Here is a 14,996-nt window from a genome sequence, read left to right as displayed (position 1 = left end):
GAACTACAGCCTGACCTCGGTACTGGGGAAGGTTATGGAGCAATACATCTTGCATGCACTCACCAGGCGTATGTAGGACAACCAGGGGATCAGGCCCAGCCAGCAGGGCTTCATGAAAGGCAGGTCCTGCCTGACCAACCTGATCTCCTTTTATGACCAGGTGACCCGCCTAGTAGATGAGGCAAAGGCAAAGGCTGTTGTCTACCTGGACTTTAGACTTCAACACTGTGTCCCACAGCATCCTCCTAGAGAAGCTGGTGGCTCGTGGCTTCGATGGGTGTACTCTTCACTAAGTAAAAAACTAGCTGGATGGCCAAGCCCAGAGAGTTGTGGTGAACAGAGCTAAATCCAGTTGGTGGCCTGTCACAAACAGGGTTCTCCAGGGCTCAGGTTTTTGGCCAGTCTTGTTTAATATCTTTATCAATGATCTGGATGTGGTGACTGAGTGCACCCTCAGTAAGTTTGCAGGTGACACCAAGCTGGGTAGGAGGCTCGATCTGCTCGATGATACAAAGGTTCTGCAGTGAGATCTGGACAGGCTGGATCGATGGGCTGAGGTCAGTTGTATGAGGTTTAACAAGGCCAAGTGCCAGGTCCTGCACTTGGGCCACAACAACCCCAGGCAACGCTACAGGCTTGGGGAGGAGTGGCTGGAGAGCTGCCCAGCAGAAAAGGACCTGGGGGTGCTGGTTGACAGCCGGCTGAGCACAAACCAGCAGTGTGCCCAGGTGGCCAGGAAGACCAACAGCATCCTGGCTTGTGTCAGGAATAGTGTGGCCAGCAGGAGCAGGGAAGGGATCGTGCCCCTGTACTCAGCACTGGTGAGTCTGCACCTGCAATACTGTGTTCAGTTTTGGGCCCCTCACTGCAAGAAGGACACTGAGGTGCTGGATCGTGTCCAGAGAAGAGCAACAAAGCCCATGAAGGGTCTGGAGAATAAGTCTTATGAGGAGGGGCTGAGGGAACTGGGTTTGTTCAGTCTGGAGAAGATGAGTCTGAGGGGAGACCTTATCGCTCTCTACAAGTACCTGAAAGGAGGTTGTGGTGAGGTGGGTGTTGGTCTCTTCTCCCTAGTTACTAGTGATAGGACAAGAGAAAATGGCCTGAAGTTGTGCCAGGGAAGGCTTAGATTAGATATTATCACAGAATCACAGAATCGCAAAACTAGGGAAAATTTCTCTACTGAAAGCGTGGTCAGGTATTGGAACAGGCTGTCCAGAGAGGTGGTTGAGTCACCACCCCTGGAGGTGTTAAAAAAACACTTCAGGACATGGTGTAGGAGGCATGGTAGTGGTGGGTTGATGGTTGGACTTGATGATCTTAGAGGGCTTTTCTAACATCAATGATTCTATGATAAGGAAGGAGATAATTACTTGTCTCTGCTATTGAGTCCAGCTGCGCTCATGTTACACAATTTAATATCCATTGTGAAGCATATAGAGCACTGCATTTTTTGTTTGCCATTCTGCCAAATATGCACTAGGAATAATGATATTTCTCCAGAATAATTTTCAAATTCAAATAGAAAAAGAAAAATTCACATGCTTTAGTCAAAGATTAAAATTGGGAAATTTTGACACAATATGATCTCAGAAATGAAATAATTTAAGCATATGAATTGGCAGCCACACCAATAATAAACAATCAGTAGGCCTTTGCAGGACTTCAGTATGGAAAGCGTTTAAAAATTCAGCATATTCACCATTCAGCTGATAAAATCAGCTCAGGTAACATGTTTGCTTAAATTGTGTGTGTCTGTAGGGTATATTCTTCATAAAAAACTTGCAGAATCAGACTCCATTGGGCAAAGCTAGCCCTAGAGATATACTGTATGAAACAATAGTAATTGATCAGCTGGCCTTCATGTTAGTGAGGGTCTTTGTAAGTATCACAGAAATGTGGCATATAATATAGGTATCAATATAACTTTCTAATTAAGAACTGGCATTTATCTGTAGCTTAAGGTTGTCCTAGAACTAGTGTCTTAGAACTAGGAGAATTCTTAGTTTTCAGGTGAATTCATTTATCTAGAGACTTTGGGTTGTATTTCCAACAGGAGACTTTTTTCTGCTATCCAATCAAGCACGGGTTCTGGTGAGAGCCAGCATACTTGTACTTATCTACAGCAGCAGAATATCTTTCTAGACAGATCTTTTTTTAAAAATGGCAAAACTTGTAAGGTCAGCTGGTTTCCTGAGATGGCCACACTTTCTGGTAATATGATTTACATGATAAAAATGTAATTATGTAGATTTACTTTTAGTTTCAGCAGCATAATCCCCAAAATGCAAGCCTAAATACTACCTCAACACTAATTCTTCAGGCCTCTGGAGTCTGCCCTGCCCTTCCATGGTGTGTTGTACATAAGGAAAATGTTTCTTGGACATCCTCCCTTATGAAATCAAAGAGATAACAAGCCAAATTGTTAAACTTGTAAACACAGCAGTTAAAAACACTGTTGTTGATGCTCATAGAAACTGTGTTATTACCACACAGAAAATGCAGAGTAAAAATGAGGAATATTAGATTTGTTATGAAGAAACTATACCTAAGATTAAGTTACTTTTTTTGAGTCTTCTTTTTATAACAAGGCTCAAAGCAATCCCATTGTAACATGAATTCCCCAGTAGAGTTGATGGTGGCTTGCTTTTGTAAAAAGCCTAGCAAACATATGTTACTCGTAACTTTCATTAAATGTGTCTTCAAAATAGCAGTAAGTACATCACATGGTGACTTTGTATCTGAAATTTGTATGCCTTCTAGTTTTGACATATGAACTCAAACCCAGCTAACACAATTTTTGTAACCTTGTGTTTGGCAAATCAACATAAAGATGGAGACAGTTTTTAGTAAATGGGCTTCCAGCCAGTTTGTCAAACAGAAATGTTTGTACTTACTTATCATAGCTGGTAGCCAAATTTGTTCTGGTTCTCAGTCACAAAGTTGTGATTTCCTGCTGCAGGCTATGTATCGTCAGAAATATTAATGTGATTTTTATTTTCAATATTGTTAAATCTATAAAAATCATAAGCATTTTTTCTCAATTTGTCTAGTCCATTCACTGAAATGCTGAAATGGATTCAGGAGGTAAAATAGAGGCACTCAGTTCAGAAGTTCTGGATTTGACCCATTACTTTTAAAAATATATAGCTTGGTAAGGAATGCCCTTTGCTACATTTTTTACCCTGACTGCCTCCAAAAGGCTCGGAGATCCTTTGCTTTGATATCTGGGATGAATAATACCCAGATTTGGACCAACCAAGTTCCTCTTCTTCCATGTAATACAGCCTTGTAAACATAAGTTATTTTAAGTCAATTGTGTATTAGCTCTGTGAAGTCGGTGAATACTTGATGAAATGTTTTTTCCTTACTGAAATATTCATGAAGCTAATTTTCAACAATCAACAAAATCGAGTCATGTTTTTGAAAAAGAAGACAACATCTTTCCATATCTGCATGTTGAATACAAATCAAAAAAACCCTAAAATAGAAGTGATCAGATTCACTTTTTGTATTTGCTCCTGATTTGATGAGAATTTGGAGTCCCAATCAGCCTACAAGTGAATAGCTCCTTTATTATTGCTTTGATTTCAGTTATCAGCCATCCTCTTTTGGGAGTGAGTATATAGTACTGAGTTTGATACTGACTCTGGGTTAGAACCCTGACCATAGCAAGCACTTATATTTCTATGAGGAGTTTAATTTAATCTAATTCTTCAGTATCTCAAAATCTTATTAATGTTTCCTACTTCGTGCACACACAAAAAAACTTTAACTGGTTTCCAGCAAAGTAGTCTGACTAGCATTTTCATGGTGTCTAGGGGAAAACCTGAACCAGTATCTATCAGTATTATGTCCACCGAAGTCCCTCAAATCACTGCAATTTGGCCTAATCACTGTTTTGGGCATGACGGTTTTAGGTGCATGCTATATCAAATTCAGGGTGAGAAGAAGTTTAATTTGTAAAGGATTCTTTCTGTGTGTCCCTTTTGGCATTGAACTCAGGAACAAATTTTGAACTTTCCTGATCATGATCTAAAAAAAAGACCACAGATAGCTTGAGGATAGCTCCTGTAGCACCCCTTATTTTAGCTGAGCAACCTACAGGTTGTTGACATAACCTCAGTTCTAATGGAGAAGGATGCACAACTGTAATTGTATGGTGTGGCTTGGAAAAATGCACAGTGGCAGCCAGGCAAATGGGTGGAGAAGAAAAAGACACGGGATGGTGACCTCTTTATCCACCTGGCAGCGAAGCTTGCGTGGCCTGGGAAAAACAACCCATGACCTTACATAATGTATATGAGCTCGCTACATGGTGCATGCTGACAAGCAGGCATTTGGAAGACCCACATGGAGAAATCACACTGAGCAAGTTGCTTCCTAGAACTACCAGCAGAGTTCACAAAAAGCAAGATACTGGAAATCCTGCCCATGCAGGAAGCCAAGGCGTGCTGTTCAAGTGCCTAGTTCTTCTGTTCCCCTCAGATTTGCGCTTTGGGGCTGCCCCTGGAGCCGAAAGACGAGTGTTTAGAGAGGACTCAAAACTGGGCTGGATGAGGGGGAAAATCGTACCTAGGCTTTCCTTAAACAAAATAGTCAAGTGGTTGGAGTGTTCACCTAGGAAACAGGAGAGAGGAGTTACTTGCCCTCCTCATCCTGAGGCTGTCAAAAACCTTTATCTCCTATCTCTCTCCTAGGGAAGTGCTGTCAGCACCAGGCTAGCTGTGAAGCTGGCTGGAAGCAATCCCCACCCTTCCTGTGTAAGCTTTTCTCCTGCAAAACAAGAAATACAAGAAGTATTAGTAACAAGCGAAATACTGTAAGAGTATACTGTAATGTGACTTGTTGCCAAAGGTTAGGTGAGCTCTAAGAGTGCCCACTGTAATGTGCATCTCCCAGAGGGCTTGGGCAGAAACACAGCTTGTTCTTGAATCCTTGTCGCTCTGCTTGGCAGCTGAGTTTGGCACCAAAAAGTTGGGCGGTTCTGGCCATCCATAGGATTCCTGCAGTAGGTACCTGGGAATGTGGGAATCAGATGGGGTGCTGGGAAGCTCCAGGCTTTGTTGGCACCTGAGCTTGGGAGATTCAGAGTTGAAGCCCCAAACCCAAATAGCAATGTCTCGGGTGTTCTGCGTAAATTCTGACGTAGAAATGGCAGTACTCCAGCTGATCTAGCAGAAACTCTTAAAAATAGTGAGATTATAAATTCATTTAGGTGAACATGTTTTTTTTTTTACAGAAAGGGCACTTCACTCCCCTTAGATTCAAACCATCTTGCTTGTAGAAATAACTCAGTTAGAATATGAAACACCTCAGGAAATAAGAACTAAATGTGCCCACCACACAAAGAACTCTCATTAAAAAAACAAAACAAAACAAACCAAACACAACAGAAAAAGTCAGCTGTGAAATGGTCAGGTTAAACTAGACAGCGGTAATGCTGGTTTGTCCCTCTTCAGGCTTACAGTTCACACATGATAGGTCTGAACAGGCTTGGGGGAGGGGAGAGGGGAGGCTACTTGTTAACTGCACTGCTTGCTTAAATAGCTGACCTTTTTCTCACTTGGCAGTATTTCTAGGTATCACTTCTTTATGTAGATAAACTGTTCTTTTGGCTAACTTGGCTCTTCTTTAACAACCAAAATAGTTTGGAACAGACACTGAGCACAGCATAAACCTGAGCACGCCATAAATATAAATGTAATTTAGAAAAAGCACTCCTGGTCAGACTGAGTCAGCTGCATTTTAGTTTGTTGACTGTGTTAGTTCTAGTGGAAACAAACAGAAAACACTGGCACCTTAACAGAGAGTGATGAGGAGAAATAATCTGGGCCTTTCAGAGGCAGTAAAAGTGCAGTAAGGCAAGAGGCTTTCAACACGTTCCTACGAGGCAATCGTCTTTCTTGCACTGAGAAGAAAGGGGGCTCTGGGATGTCCTTTGTCCATTATGGATCCACAATTGTCCTCTAATTCCTTAATTGTATTTTACTGAGCTCATGCCGACAGTGCAAGATGTAACGTGTGTTCCACAGCCAGACAAACCTGTTTTTGCTCGCTAACCGAGCAGTGAATTGCTTCTCTCACTCCTTCTTTTGAATATATTTTGGTTTTTTGTTTTTCGTTTGATCCTGTGTTCTCTTGGCATACTTTCATGATTCTGTTATTATAAACGAGTACAAATGTCCTTATTTACAGAACTAATGTAGATAACATTGTCAGTCTCTGGATACCGCTGTCTCATCTGCATGTGGAAATTAAGAAATATATTAATGTGATGATATACTGCCTTATAACCATTCCATGTATCTCTTTACAGACATCCTTATTCCCCATTAGAAGTGTGGGTTGTTTTTTTTTTAAATTCAGTATTTATATCTTGAAGAAAATGGGATTTTTGGAATTTTCCACTAAGCCATAACAATGAACCATGTGAGCTTGGCAAAACAGAATCTGAGGGCTGGAGGAGGGAACTGAGAGAGAGGGAAGTGCTTGTTTTACAACTATATCCTTGAGCACAGCTGAGAGACTGATTAAAGCAAACATCTCACCTCAGAAGCCACTGTGAACAGGGTGATAAAGTGTGTAGTCAAGGAGAACAACTAATTGGGATGTTGATAAGAACTAAAACAAAGTGCCCATTAGGTGAACTATCCTCATTTAATACTAAATACTATCCTCATTTTAATACTAAAAATCAGGCCCATAGCCCAGGAACTGCCCCCCCTCTAGTAAGTCTCTTACTCTTTGAGCATGGTTGTTAAGTTAAAAGGGAGCTGTACCTTTACATCGAAGTGAGAAAGAAATTAACCAATTATTAGCTGAGGCATGTAAATATTAGCTGTGACTGACACATTTAATTTATAAATGCCTTGTAGTTTCTTGGTGCGGGGTGCTAGCTTTGTGGGTTACCACCTAGCACCCATCTTTGTGCAAAAATGAATTAAATAAAATACCTCCGCTCTGTGTGTAGTTTGGCATTTTGCACAGCAGGCGAAAGAAACCTCTTTTTGGGATAACGCTTTGGAAAGAGGTTAAGCTAAAAAGTAAAACCACACCGTTTCAATTTACATTGAAAGTTAGCTAGGATCCAAGTAAAATGTAAATTTAAGATACAATATCTTCTAAGCATTTATGCAAGAGAATAATAGGAACATCTCATTCAAAGTTAATTTAATCACTTTTTAAAGTGGATTTAGAAAAATGCCTTCTTTCATTGGTAAGCATTCCACATTAAGTTATTCAAGAATAAATCTGGAGTATTTATTCCCAAAGTAAAGATATTTGCATAACTTCATGTGTGATGATATTTTGGTGTAGAATAAAATATTCTGTTCTAGGTATTTTGACTACTTCTCACATAAAAAAGATTTCACAATTTTGCCCAGTCTTGCCCCGTTTCCCTATAAAAATAGTGTCAGGAAGCCAGATAACTGGTATAATCCTGACAGATGATGTCAGCTGTTAGTCGACTGGTTTCTGCAAGGAATGCCTAATCCTGTTCTTGTCATCCTCCTTCTGGCAAGATCTCTTGGTATAATCAAGGGTAACTTTGCCTGTGTGAGGTGTCAGGATTAGACTCTGCGATTAGCCGCATCTCTGAGCTGCCTGCCTGAATCCAGTTTGTATTCTGCTGATGGCTTGATGCTGCACTATACAGAACACTATAATGCATGGGATTTCAGCCTTTGGTTGATTGTTCTCTGAACCTTTGTTAAAAATCAGCCATTTATGTCCTGAGTTAGAGTCTAGTCCATATTCTGCATATCTTCTGCATAACTCATGCAGAGGATGTACTGTAACACTGCGAAGAATGACTAATTCTTTCTCTATTATGATGACTCATTATTTGTTGTTCTAAGAAACAGGCTTCTCAAATCATGGCTCTCCCTTAAGGTTTTTTTTTCCCTTCTTATTTTCATTTTTTTCCCTTTTCCATATTTACTATTTATTAGTCTAGGCAGATGAGAGACACTTAAATTTTTTATATAAATTTTCCTCCAGTATCTTCCCTTAAGTATTGTCTGTAGAATCTTTACCTCCTACATGAAGATTTAAGAAAAGATCATTCAAGTATCTAATGTGATGAATAATTTAGCATTTGAAAGACATATTCTCTCAATGCTACAATTAAAGCACAGTTGCTCCTTACAATTATATTTAAAGAAATTTTCTATCTAATCCTGTTGATTAATCATGTCTTCCTTTCTTCTACTGACTAGCTGTCTTAATTTACATGCCTTTTGCAACTACCTTAAGCACAAACCCCTGAACTTCTGCTGTAATAGCTGTCTATTGCTAATTAATTGCAGAAACAAACAACTAGGTGTTGGGCCTTTGGTAAAATTTGGGTAATTTATTTATATACGTAATATTTCCTTTGGACTGATTCGTGGCCAAGGCATGCAGCTGAGATGTTTCAGTTTGCAGATTTTGCTTCTTTTCAAAATCCTGCAGTTTTTCCTCCATTTTATGATACACAGAGAAGTTTACTGTGCATTAAGCCAATGTAATAAAATTATTGTATCTTTTGGCACTGTCAGCTACTTTGAACAATAGAATTCTTTTGAAAACACCAGCCAGCAGTATGTTCTTGTGGCACACACTTCAGTTTTGTGAAATTATTGTTTTTGTTTGCTTTGGGTTGGATTGGTGATTGTAAGCACATTTTTAAAATTGCCTTGTCATAATTTATTTTCTTTAAATCATTATATTTTTAATGTTTGTGTGCCTTGTGATGCCCAAATTGGCTGCATCATTAACTCCTGGTGAAAAGAACTACAGATTTAAGACCTACTCTATCTTTCTGTTAGACGATGTTGGCATGCACTTTGAAAATCTGCCCCCTTCGTAGCTATGACAACTAGTGATAGATTCTGGGGTATTACAAGCAAATATGAAAGGTGGTGAATAGCATAGAGGCTAAGAAGAATTTCTCTTCAAGGTTAGTTACTGTCTCCCTCCCCACTGAATTTCTTTACAGACTTGATAGTGAAGGCACTCTACTAGCATCTCAAATTTAGGTCCAAGCTTGTTCACATCCCAGATGCTGTTTGATAATGTGCAAGAGACTGTAAAGAAACAAAAGAAGTTAAAAAAAAAAAAACAGGCATCATGGGCAATGAGGTTTTATTTTAGGGTCCTTGATTGTTTTTCTGGATACTGCTCATTTTTTTTTCTGTGTGAGGCTCTCTTTCCAGCAGAGAACCCAAATGCAGACTGTAGGCTATGGGAACTTCCTTGTCCATCTCAGCATGTACCTCCTCCCTGCTCATCTGCAATCAAGTTCAGGAACTGGGGATAGGAGGGGACAGTGTTTGCTGGGTGCTGTGGCTGTCAGTGTCCTTCGTGTGCTGGAAAAGGGGAGGAAAGATGTGTTGACCTCCAGTCTGTGAGCCAAGGTCCTTCTGGCACTTATCATCGTGGAAAGAAACTGCAGAGCTCAAATAACCTGCTGGAAACCTCTCTGCATGAATCAGATATTCCTTGGGATGTTTCTGGCCTGGAAAAATCAGATCCCCTGCTGCCTGCACCCGTTAGTAGAACTGATTTCAGCTGCTTGCAAGGAGACAACAAGAACCCTAGAGAACAGATCTGCTTGGCCTTGGCCTCCAGGGCGAACAGCTTGTTTTTTTGCCATTTAAAGACTTATTTGTCAGGTTCTGCTTATAGAGACATGAGAAACAACTTACCCTTGGAATATTAAAACACTGTTTCATGTTTTTCTTCTGCACAGCTTATGGAAAGCAAGAAAGCAGTGCCCATCAGGATGGTATCTGCTGCAAAAAGAAGAGGGACAGGAGGGGAGAGGGAGAGGAGACAAACTGGTAGCAAGCCAGAGAAAATAAAATGGGCCAAACAGCCTTGTTCTGTGGAGTCAGCCACAAGCTGAAGGATTCATCCTCACCATTGGGAATCTCCTGATGAAACTGAACCTGAAATCCCCAAAGCAGCTGGGACCTGCTGGGGCTCAGGGAGGTGCAAGGTAGAACTGAGCAGCATGATACAGAGTATTTATCATTTACAAGCTGAGCAGTGTTAGCATGGGAAAGGGAGAGTTTAAGGAGACGATTGAATTAGGATAATAAGGGTGCTTAGCGAATAGTTCCAGGGCCTCTTCTTGTCCTCCAAGGGCTACAGCGACAAAGCATCACAGTGCTTATTTAAAAGTTTTAAAGAGTAGCTGGTGTGGTTTGTATTGTGGTCTGCAAAGTTTATGACTGGCCATGAGCATTTCTGGCATACAGGCCGCAAAATATTTGCTGCCTGTATGCAGCCGTGACTCTTATGCTCCTGTCTTTCAAATCCACTCTTCCTAATGGAGCCTACAATTTAAAAAAAGCTGTAAAAAAAATCTTACACATCTCTCTCAAGTGTGATCTGTGCAAAAGGAGGCTGTGAATCCTGGTTTAATCAAAAGTTAAATGAAAATCTCGATCTGTGAATCATGGGGAAATTTACTAGCAGTTTACTCCATTTCTAAACTTCCCCTGGTAATATACTAGGCTGTATAGATGACAAAATGACTTTGTCAGGAAAATTTCTGACCTGCTTCTGCTTTTCAAGTTGTCTTTACCACATTTTTAAATATTTCTTGAGTTGAAGAGGGTAAAAACATTGAATAAGACCAGGGTTAGGAGCACTTAGAAAGTACAAGCTGTGGAGATGCCTGAAATAAACATTATGCATGATGAATGCACTGGAATTCTTTGAGTGCACTCTAAATTGGCAGGCAGAAGTGAAACAAATACAAATAATCTTATTTCGAAGACAAAGCTCTGTATCACAGAGGAAAAGCAGTAACTGTCTTACAAGACCAGCAGATTTGTTAAATGGATGTCTGTTCAGTATTTGATTTTTTTTCTTTTTCCTGCATCTTTTTTATATCTTCAACTTTCTTTAATAAAACTGTAAGACAGAACCAAAATAATAAAATATTACCGCTTGTGTCATTACAAAAAATGAGTTTTTGTAACGTGTATTGTATCCTAAGGTTTTGCTTAGGTGATGGTATCTTCTTGACAGCCCATTTTCAATCTAGTTTAGGATACTCAAACAGTGCCGGTTTACTATCTTTGCTCTACTCTTTCTGAGTCAGCTCAATGTATGTCTTAGTACTTGCTTAGAGGCTTGGTTACTGTTGGTGTCATCATGATATTCTATGTGTTTATGTGCACTGCTCTTCTTGTGGCAGGGTAAGTCACTTCTGTGTGTACTGCACATATTTCTTCTGTTAATGCAATCTAATTCCATATGCCCACAACAAAACTCCACTTGCTACTGTCTCATCAACATGTTGGAGGAAGTATGTATAGGTCTAATCTTTTTTCTTCTATAGAAGAAAGCTCTGAAGTTGCCATCTACATATCTGCATTTTAAACATGCACAATAACTGACCAGAATTAATAAAATTAGGCTTATTACTCACATTTTCATGCTAAAGGCATTTTTTTTTATAGCATATACTCATGAGTCTTGTTATAGTACTAATGCAGGAAGTGGTAATTTCATCTTTTATCCAATAGTATATAATTTTAAACATCCAATTAATATCCATATGTTCTAGTTGAGTCTACCATATCTGCATGAAGTTACCTTTCAGCCCACACTCTCTCCAGTAGCCAGTGATACATCTCTGTAAATTATCTTGAAAGAAGAAATTTTTATGGTACTTCTGAATTAATAACTTTTAATGACTTTCTTGTACTGCTAGGAAAAAATCTTGAAAAGAAAGCCACCCTCCTTCAGTTTAGGGGACCAAAACACAATGGGAATTTCCTTATCAGAAGCCTTTCTTCTAGTTACTCATATAATTAACTTTTGTCATCTGTATCAGGCTTATTAAGTTCACTGCTGTGTTTTGAAATTATGCCCTTGGACCATAGAATTAATTATCACCTCTTTGTCTCTGCATGTGGTCTGCAAATTCTACCCTTTCTCAGAGGTTTGAAATAACAACTTTTAAAAATTAAATTTATATAAATGTTTTTGTAATATCTCAAAGTCCAATGACTTTCTTCCCTTTGGGTAATTCTCTTGTGCTTTGGAGGTTTGCTTCTTCCTACTTACAGAGAAAAACAAGGCTTAGTATTGTTTGGGAACAGGAAGTTGTTGAATAGCTTGTTGGACCAGGTGGTCAAAGTAAAAAGGAAGAGTTGGGTTTACAGTCCTTCTGTGTTTGTCTCAAACATCTTGATCCCCCAAAATAAAAATAAAAAAAACCAACCCCCAACCACAAAACAAAAATGAAACCGCAAACTACAACCAAAGAGCAAGGTAAAAGGTTTTACTGTAAGACTTTTCTTTCCTTTTTTTTGACAAAAATTCCTAGATAACCTCATTATGTTGGTGCTGATACTTTTCTTTAGGAAAGGACTGAACTGTAGCTAGTATAATGTTTGTGTTTTAACATTAAAACTGAATGTTTTAAATTGAATTAAATTAAAGTTGAATGTGAAAGAATTACTGTAAAGTACTTAAACTTTGAGGGGAATTTCAACTGAAGTGTTTGAAATGCAATTTAATTTTAAATGAAGCCAAGTAAACACAGTTATTTTCATCTGTCTGTACAAATTGCTGGAATTTTTAGAGCTTATTGGAGTTAGGCAGGAAAGTTCATGGGATCTGGACACTTAACCCCACTGGGTTCCTCAAAAATGCCAGTTAATATTGTTTGTTCCCAATGAAATATTTTAGGACTTTCTGTAGCAGAAAGCAGAGATGCACTATCTATCTGGCTTGGTACAAGTTCAGAAGAACTGAAGTTGGGGACTCTATAATGGTATGTGTTGTGTGATCCTAGCGGTGAATTGTATCACCTAGGTCACCTGCAGAGGTGTGTTTGAGGTAAGTAGAAGTTGGTATCTCAGCATTATTGCCTACCAGGCTTCCTCTGACAGATTCAGGGCACATCTTGAAAATCCCACAGGTGGATTCTCTTGCTTGTTAAAGCAAGGTAATCAAAGAGTCCTTGGTATTATAGGAAATGTGTAGTATTTTCTTTCACCAATTCTGTACTTCCAAAAATTATTTTGTCTCTTAAAAATATTTAGGAATATGAGCAGGCAAAAGGTATGGTCATGGAGAAAATACTGCCTGCATCCAGCCAAGATGTACTTGACATATAATCAGTAGGTTAGTCACCAGTGCGGTTTTGTATCTTGGATAACATCAGCCTAAAATAATCTGGAGCAGTTTAACCATGTCAGGTGTTAGGGCTATGGACATACTCATATCCTTTGCTAGTACTCTAAAAAAGGCAGCTTGCTTATTCTTCAGTGTCAACCTTTCTGTCAGCTATCAGTAGATATCTGTCAGTAGATTTTTCAAAACTTCAATTTAACCTACCTGTTATGCCTGCACTGGTGCAGTTAGCCATTCTTTTGGCTTAGCTAATTATTGCTGTTTCCTTATTTATCACTATCTGGATCTGATATACTTGTCCTTCCCTAATAGGTTGAAAGCAGAGACGGAATGGAGAGGTCACTGTTGCCTACACATTCCTTCCAAAGTGTACAAATTCTTCCTTCATGCAGAACGGTTGGCCTGATCTTACTGCTCTAGCTGTTCAGATCTGCTCTCCCTCCATTATCTGTCATGCTTGTAATAATATTCGCCATTGACTGTAACAAAAACTTTTATGGCATTTAATGATGTCACTTTCATTCCTTTACTGACTCAATCCACAAGCTGCCAGATGTTATCCACCTGCCAGTACTGAAACCAATCTGATCTCTGTTAATCGAGAGCTTTATGCATTTTTCCAATCTGTTTGCCAAATTATTTGAAGGTATTTTTAATATTGAAATGGTGTGGCAAATAGCAACAGACTTACTGGTTTGTCTTCCTTAAAAGTTATCCATCAGATTCATTCAATTTTAACTGCCTTTGACTTAAAAACATCATTAAAGATTCTGAAGAGCTTAGGAGAAGATATTACTTCCAAAAGCTTAAAAATCTCAGTTGGGAGTCCATCTGTGCCTGTACCTTTTTTTTCTGTTGACAAATACTTAATTACCTGGCCAATTTCCTGATGCAGAATTTCTGTCTCCTGACTAAGCTGCTACATCTAACCCGGGAGGGGTTTTCCCCATCAAGGGTGATGCAGAGAGGTATTTCTCACAGTAGAAAAAATATAATCTTTGTGCAGTGTGTAATTTTCATCTGATGGCCTCAATATTATCTGACTCTGTTCTTACGCTGTTTTGTTGTTGTTGTTGTTATATTTTAGAATTCTTAAACGCTATTGGTTTTTTTGTAAACTGTCAAGTCTGCTTTATTATTTTTCCGGAAAAATCTCTCTCTGTGAACTGGGTGAGAGACGTGTTTTCATTATTTTTTGATGTTGCTGAACAGTTTTGCTCTGCCTTTTTTTTTTTTTTTTTTTTAGATTCATCAGTCATTAATCAAATAGTTGAAGAGACATTTTTAATGACATCTGGGTGGTGATAGAATACTTGAAGCATGTTCTCGCTTGGTGTCTAAAAATAACAGTATGGACTTTATTCTGAAGCAGAGAGGAACCCAGCATGGATAAACTGAGATGGAGTCATACCTAGTTCTGTAGGTCTGTAGTTTAGAACATGCATGCAAGTGATAATTATCAGGAGTAAGTTAAAATGAATTCATGAACAAGTGAGTGTGAGTTATGGTAACTGGAGCTTAGGTCTCTATTGCCATTTTAGGCAATGTTTCTTCACACACAACATTCCACTGTCCTGGCCAGCAAAATCTGGGAAAATTACTTATAACTGTGGTGTCTCATCTTCTTCATGTGGAAAGGAAGCATCAGAAAAAGTAAGAGTGAATCCTATTGCACTCAAAGGAGTGTTGTGAGTCTCGGCTATTTCATTAGTGCTTTGCAAAGTCATTTGAAATCTTTGACTACAAGGTGGCAATAGAATGAAAACTGTTCAGGTTGAGTTTTGGTTCTAGTGTTGTAGAGAGAACAGTTATATTAACTCCTCATGATCCTAGTGAAAATAAACCGAAAGTGA

Source organism: Phalacrocorax carbo, chromosome Z (assembly GCF_963921805.1).
Source record: "Phalacrocorax carbo chromosome Z, bPhaCar2.1, whole genome shotgun sequence".
NCBI classification, from domain to species: Eukaryota; Metazoa; Chordata; class Aves; order Suliformes; family Phalacrocoracidae; genus Phalacrocorax; species Phalacrocorax carbo.
This window is presented reverse-complemented; position numbering follows the sequence as displayed.